Raw genomic sequence first — 8053 nt, 5'->3', positions numbered from 1 at the left:
GGCTGGCAAAATAAACAGGTACAAACTTTTGGAAAGCAATATGATATTATGTATCAAAACCCATAAATATCTAACAGATAAAAGTGGTTGCCTCTGGGGAAAGTGAGTGGAGAACAAAGGGGAAGGGTTGGGGCAGGAACCTTGCTATTCTTTTTGAGTGCTTCTGATTTTTTAAACATATAATAATAGCAAGTAAAAAAAATTTTTAGTGCTTATTTATTTTTGAGAGAGAGAGGGAGAGAGAGAGCACAAGCAGGGGAAGGGCAGAGAGAAAGGGAGACACAGGATTGGAAGCAGGCTCCAGGCACCAAACTGTCAGCACAGAGCCTGATGCAGAGCTCGAACTCGCGAACCATGAGATCATGACCTGAGCCGAAGTTGGATGCTTAACCAACTGGGCCATCCAGGCACCCCGTATATAGCAATTTTAAAGAATTGTTTTGGCTATTAGCCTGATAATTCCACACTCAGAAACTGATGATAGAGATAAAATTCAATGGAAGTAAAAGCTATAAACATGACATTAATTGTATTATCTAAAATTGAGAAACCTTGGAAACAAATAGTACAACAGGAAATGGTTAAGTAAGGATCAATTAATTCAGTAAACTATTATGTAGCTATTAAAAGTGACCATTTCAGGGGCACCTTGGTGGCTCAGTCGGTTGAGTGTCTAACTTCAGCTCAGGTCATGATCTCGTAGTCTGTGAGTTCAAGCCCCGCGTCGGGCTCTGTGCTGACAGCTCGGAGCCTGGAGCCTGCTTCAGATTTTGTGTGTGTGTGTGTGTGTCTCCCTCTCTGCCTCTACCCTGCTCACACTCTGTCTCTCTCTCTCTCAAAAATAAACATTGAAGAAAATGTGTAAAAAGTGACCACTTCATAAAGTATGTATAAACATGTAAAAGGATTTACAATATAATGTTTAGAAGGCCCAATAAAAAGTGGTATGTCCAAGGATGGTCGAATTTTGATATACATTATATATACACAAGTATGTAAGAAAAAGCCTGGAAATGAGCTATACACAAAACAAGTTAACAGTGATTTTCTCTGGTGGTGGGACTGCAGGTTTCTATCTCCTTTTGGCTATGTCTACCGTTTAATTTCCTACAATGAGTAATACTACTTGCACAATAATTTAAAATTTTTTAATGTTTATTTTTGAGAGAAAGAGAGAGAGCGAGAGGGAGCGCACACAAGTCAGGGAGGGGCAGACAGAGAGGGAGACAGAATCTGAAGCAGGCTCTGAGCTGTCAGCACAGAGCCCGATTCAGGGCTTGAACTCACAAAAGTGAGATCAAGACCTGAGCTGAAGTTGGACGCTTAACTGACTGAGCCACCCAGGTGCCCCAGCACAATAATAATTTTAAGTTGAAAAGAGCAGGGGCACCTGGCTGGCTCAGTCAGTAGAGCATGTGACTCAATCATGGGATCGTGTGTTCAAGTTAAGGTCATACGGCTTACTTAGAAAAAAATCTTGGCAAATTATAAAAGTTTTAAAAATCATACTTTGTACACCATGACTGCTCTCAGGTAAAATTACACAATTGTCAAAACGAAGACTGGGAGGTGATATGCAAAAATGAAAACAATTTATTGCGTTAGAGTAGGGGGATGGATTATAGGTGACTTTTTTAACCAAAATTTATTTTCAATATTTTTATACTGAAAGTAATATATATTTGTTATAGAAAATTCTTTTTTTAAGTTTATTTAGAGAGAGAGCAGGGGAGGGGCAGAGAGAGAGAGGGAGAGAGAGAGTCCCAAGCAGGTTTTGCTCTGTCAGCACAGAGCCCAATGCAGGGCTCAAACCCACGAACCGTGAGATGACCTGAGCTGAAGTCAGACGCTTAACTGACTCAGTCACCTGGGCGCCCCTATAGAAAATTCGTTATGGAAATTTTTTTTTTTTTAATGAAAACCACTCTTTATCCCACTGTACAGATATAACCATTGTTATAATTTTCTTGCATTTCCTTCCAGACTGTTTTTTTATGCTTTTTTTTTTAAAACAAAATATGTGGTCATACTTAATTTTGTATATTGCTTATCTTACTTGACATTGTATCATGAACATTTTCCTATGTCTCATGTCCATCTTGTGGCTGTACTTGAATTTAATTCCTTACTGCTGAACACTCATTGTTTCCAATTATTTAATATTAAAAATATGCTTTGATGAGCATATTTTACATTAATATTTATGTTCATCTCTGAATAGTCCCTTGGGATAATTTTTTAGCAATGGAGTTACTAAATGCAAAGTTATGAAAATTCTTAATGCTCCCGAGGCACAGTATCAAATAGCTTTCAGCAAAGTTCTACCAACCTCTACTCCCACACACAGTGTGTCAGTACTTTTTTATCACATCCTCACCATAACATTTTCTTTAAAGCAATGTTGTGTTTAAAAACATGGGCTTTAGGCACTCCTGGGTGGCTCAGTCGGTTAAGCGTCCGACTTTGGCTCAGGTCATGATCTCGCGGTTCCTGAGTTTGAGCCCTCTGTCCAGCTCTGTGCTGACAGCTCAGAGCCTGGAGCCTGCTTCAGATTGTTTCCCTCTCTCTCTGACCCTCTCCCCCTCGTACTCTGTCTCTCTTTCTCAAAAATAAACATTTAAAAAACACTGGGCTTTAGAAACAGCCCTATAACCAAATCCTGGCTCCTCCGTGTATAAATGCGTGACTTTAGGTAAGTCACTTAATTATTTTGATCCTTAGTTTCCTCATCTGTAAAAATAGACATACTAACACCTACCCCCAGAGTTTTTGTGAGGATTAAAGAAGATAATGTATGAGGTTGAACCATGAAATTGCCAGCATTCAATCATTTTGATCTACAAAAATGTTTGCCATGTGGCTCAACCTAAAACATATAAAGCATGATATCTGGCATATTACATGGTCAATAAATGGTAGCTATTAAAATTATTATTATGAAAGCAAGATAATGGGAATTAATGGCATCCTTACAGAAACCCTCAAAAACCTAAAGAAAATAAGCAGAGACAAACTCTTGAAGACAAACTTTCTGGCATTTTTAGAAAAGCAGTACAGGCTTCAAGTATAAAAGGAGAAAGACCAAAACTATAAAAGGAAAAGACCAAAACTACAGGGAAAGAGTTGGGAGACCACCAGGCCTTTCCCAACTGGAAATATCTCTTGTAGTTTACATTCAAATATCCTTACTTTGTGGAAGAATGGCAAAGTACAAATTTCATGAATTTCAACAAGGAAAACCAGGAAATGACAAACTATATAAATAAGGAAACTATAAACATGAACTATAGAATAATAAGTTTTGTGTCCATGTTTAACTATTGGAAAAGAGGGAGAAGAAAGAAATGCCATAAGCCAGTGTTTCTCAAATTTGGTTCCCTAATAAGAATCATCTGTGATGCTTTAAAGCTCTTTTCCGAGCCCGCACTCCAGACAAGCTGAATTATATTGTAGAGGAGGGGCTTGGAAACTTATAGTTAAGCAAGTACCGCAGGTGGTGATGATGATCAGATAAGTCTGGGAAAATGCTGTACAAATACCTGCAGGTTTCAAGAAGGTGATGACAAATTCATAACAACCTCATGGATGAAGAAATATGAAGTGGTTGATGGATAGTGCAGGCAATATTTGTAATGATCATGAAATTAGGAAGAGTCAAAATGGAAGAGATCAAAAGTTTATTAATTACTGTGCTGGTTTTAACATATGTCCACAACTTCTTTGCTACTTCTCCCCATAGGAGATGGAACTTAGTTTCCCCTTGCCTTGAGCATGGACTAGACTTGGTAACTTGCTTTTCAGGAACAGTATGTGGAAAAGGGAAAATAGTAATTTTATAGTGGAGTAGCCTGGCAGACGGCTACTTTAATCGAGTGATCAAGGTTGACATCATCAGTAAGAAGTGATGTTGACATTGTGTGTACCATCTGATATGATGTGATGAGAAAGATACCCCGCTTTTGTGGTATTCTTCCCCAAAAGCATAAACACCAGTCTAGCCAGAAAGATATCATACAAACACAAATTGAAGGGCATTCTACAAAATAGCAACAGTATTCTTCAAGGCTTGAAGGTCATGGAAGACAAGGAAAGACCAAGACACTTTCAGAGACTGGAGGAGTCTAAAGAAACATAAAGACTGAAACATAATGACTATATGCAACATGGTATCCTGGGTTGAATCTTGGAACAGGAAACAGACAGAAGTGAAAAAAATAGTAAAATCTGAAAAAAATGTTTGTAGTCTGGTTAATAGATGCTAATTTCTTAGTTTTAATAAGGTGCTAACATTAGGGGATGATAGGCAAGGGTATATAGGAACTCTCTGTGCTATATGTGAAACTCTTATAAATTCAAAATCGTTTCAAAATAAAATTATCGAAGAAATAATGTAAGTTCTAAAATTAGGCGGTAGGTACATTTATTGGTTTTATTATTCCTTTTTTTGCAGTAGAAGTGTTTTTCTTAATTTTATTTTTTATTTTTTAAAATTTACATCCAAATTAGTTAGCATATAGTGGAACAATGATTTCAGGAGTAGATTCCTTAGTGCCCTTTACCCATTTAGCCCATCCCCCCTCCCACAACCCCTCCAGTAACCCTCAGTTTGTTCTCCATATTTATGAATCTCTTCTGTTTTGTCCCCCTCCCTGTTTTTATATTATTTTTGTTTCCCTTCCCTTATGTTCATCTGTTTTGTCTCTTAAAGTCCTCATATGAGTGAAGTCATGTGATTTTTGTCTTTCTCTAATTTCACTTAACATAATACCCTCCAGTTCCATCCATGTAGTTGCAAACAGCAAGATTTCATTATTTTTTATTATTCTTTATATTTAGTATTTCCATTATATTCCTTTATACACATGAACTATATCATACTTTAAAAAAATAATAATGGAAAAAATGCAAGGGATCTAAACTAAGTCATCAGTGGATGGGATCTATGAAATTTTTCATACTCCAAATTCAATTAAGTTTATTTGAGATAAGACAAGCACAGGATTGATGGTTCTAGTAAAGAAGAAGCTTTTGCTTTGGCAATTATAATGAATTTCATCTGATAAAATGATGTATTAATAGAATAAGTCTGTAAGGCATCAGATAAGAGAGTCCAGAGCAAAGGCCAGATTCATCCATATTCACCAGCACTGTCTAGTGGGGAGAAGTTCTGGTATCAAATCCATCCCTACAGAGGAGACGGGTACATGAGGTTATCACAGCATGATGATACCAGCCATTAAAATTGGCCAATGTAGGGGCACCTGTGTGGCTTAGTCGGTTAAGTGTCTGACTTTGGCTCAGGTCATGATCTCACAGTTTGTGAGTTCAAGCCCCACATTAGGCTCTGTGCTGACAGCTTAGGGCCTGGAGCCTGCTTCGGATTCTGTGTGTTTCTCTCTCTCTGCCCCTCCCCTGCTCACGCTCTGTCTCTCCCTCTCTCTCAAAAATAAATAAACATTTTAAAAAATTAAAAAAAAACATAAAATTGGCTAATGTAACAACCAGATACCATGCACCTCCTGGTGTGAAGCAATAAGAAACATACCCCAACACTTAGGAAGCATCTTGCTCCTCTATCTCCCTAACAAAAAATGTTTTCTCTTTTTTCATGTTTATTTATTTACTTTTGAGAGAGAGAGCACGTGTGCATGCAAGCAGGGGAGGGGCAGAGAGAGGGGAGGGAGGGAAGGAGCGAATCCCGAATCCCGAGCAGGCTTTGGGCTGTCAGCGCAGAGCCAGATGGGGGGCTTGGGGATGGAACCCACAAACTGTGAGATCATGACCTGAGCCAAAATCAAGAGTCTGACGCTTAACTGACTGAGCCACCCAGGCACCCGTGAACAAAAATCTTTTTAAACTGAATCTAATCAAGCATCCTGGTCTAACTGCTAATTTAGAGGACATACAGGAGATAGAATATTGGGGATGCAATCAGCCATGCTGTGAGAAACTCAAAGTGACCTGGTTTCCTCAACAATGCCTTTTAAAAAAAAGAGAGAGAGAGAAAGAGATAACGATGGAAGTGTTAAAAATTAGAAAGCACTTAAGGGGCGGGCATGTGGGTGGCTCAGTAGGTTAGGCATCCAACTTCAGCTCATGTCGTGATCTCATGGTTCATGGGTTTGAGCCCTGCGTTGGGCTCTGTGCTGACAGCTCAGAGCCTGGAGCCTGCTTCGGATTCTGTGTCTCCTCTCTCTGCCTTCCCCCTCTTATGCTCTGTCTGTGTCTCAAAAATAGATAAACATTTTAAAAAATTTTTTAAAAGATTAGAAAAGATTTAAAAGACAGACGAACCAGAGACTTTTAGATGGTGGTGGAATAGGAGGACCCTAGGCTCACCTCATCCTGTGAATACAACTAAATAACTATTATATCATCCTAAATACCCCAGAAATCAATCTGAAGACTGAAAGAACAAACTCCACAACTAAAGGTAGAAAAGAGGCCACATTGAAGAAGGCACAAAGTGTGGAGACACGGTTTGGGAGAGAAACGGACTGGACCCTGGGTGCAGTGGTGGGGGAAGGAGCCATGGTTGCATAGAAGGGCAAGAGACAGACTAGCACACAAGAGAGTGCAGGGGAAAATGAATCCCCATAGAAATTGCCAGGGAAAGTGAGAAAGCCTGACTTCTGTGAGTTCTTGCAACCAGCAGGACTTAAAGCCTGGAGTTTTAAAGGTCAGTGTGCTCGGCTCTGGGAGAGCTCAGTAATGGGGCTGTTCTTGGAGAAATGGCAGGCAAACAGCTTAGGGACCTCGTGTGGAAACAGCAATCTGAAGACCCCTTGGGGCACACAGTGGGGAGGTTATTTGTTCACCTTGGAGTGCCTCCCAGAGAGACAGCAGCATTCATAGAGAGACCCTCTCCAGGAACAAAGGAACTGATGAGCACAACTTCCCTCCCCTGCCACTCAGCATAAGCACAGGGCTACCTATGGGAACCAGCATAGCACCCACACTCTCTACCTAGACGTGCCTTACTCCAAAGTTCCCCCACTCCAGAAGAATTGCCCCTCCAAGTCACACTTGACCCAGTCCCAGCGTGACAGGCCCCCTCCCACCAAAGACTGGCCCCATACCCTGCCCACACTGTATTTCCAACCCTGGAAGTTTGCGGGACTTTGGTTCTGGTGGCAGTGGCAACAAGTCTCATTTCACAGACCAGAGCACACCTAGTTAAAACTCACTACATTGAGGCCAGGGACCAAACGCTGCCAGCTATAAGCAAAGAGAGCCTCTGCAGATGACTGGCCTGAAGGATAAAGCAGCCAGGGCACAAAAGTAGAGCGCATGCAGCACACATTGGAGACACTGCCAGCGTGCCAAGCCTTGGGGAACAAGGGACACTACATTACAGGGTACCACAGGACCCCTTCTTAGTAAAGCCATGACCCTCAAGAACAAGAGATGTAGCTGACTTTCCTAACACAGAGAAACAGGCACAGTGACCTAGAAAAGGCACAGTGACCTAGACAAAATGAGAAAGCAGAGGAATTTGTCCCAAATTTCATTTATTGAGCAAGGAAAAAGAAAAAAAATAAAGCACAAATCATAAAAGTTTGATATGCTTGACTATGTTAAACAAACAAACTTCTGTTTATCAAAAGACATTATTTAAAAAGGCTACAGGGTCTGGCAAAAGATATTTGCAATTTACATAACTAATAAGGGATAACTATAACTATATATATGTATATATACATATATATAATACGTATATATACATATATATAAAGATAAGCCACCCAGCAGAAAATTGACCTGCTTTAAATTCTCCATCATAAGGATACTCCCTGGACTTGAGAAAAAAGTGGAGGACACCAGTGAGGCCCTTAACACAGAGATAAGGAATAACATAACAGATAAAGAGCTCAATAAATGAAATGAGAAACACACTTGATGCGATGAACAGAGGATGGAAGAAGCAGAGAGATGAATTATGACCTAGTAGAGTAATGGAAAGTAATCAAGCTGAACAAAAGAAAGAAAACAGAAAAACGAGAGTAGAGTTAGGGGAATTAGTGACTCCATCAAATGTAATAACATTTGTATC

Source organism: Felis catus, chromosome X (assembly GCF_018350175.1).
Source record: "Felis catus isolate Fca126 chromosome X, F.catus_Fca126_mat1.0, whole genome shotgun sequence".
Classification (NCBI taxonomy): Eukaryota; Metazoa; Chordata; class Mammalia; order Carnivora; family Felidae; genus Felis; species Felis catus.
The sequence above is the reverse complement of the archived record's forward strand: the minus strand, read 5'-3'. Positions refer to the sequence as shown.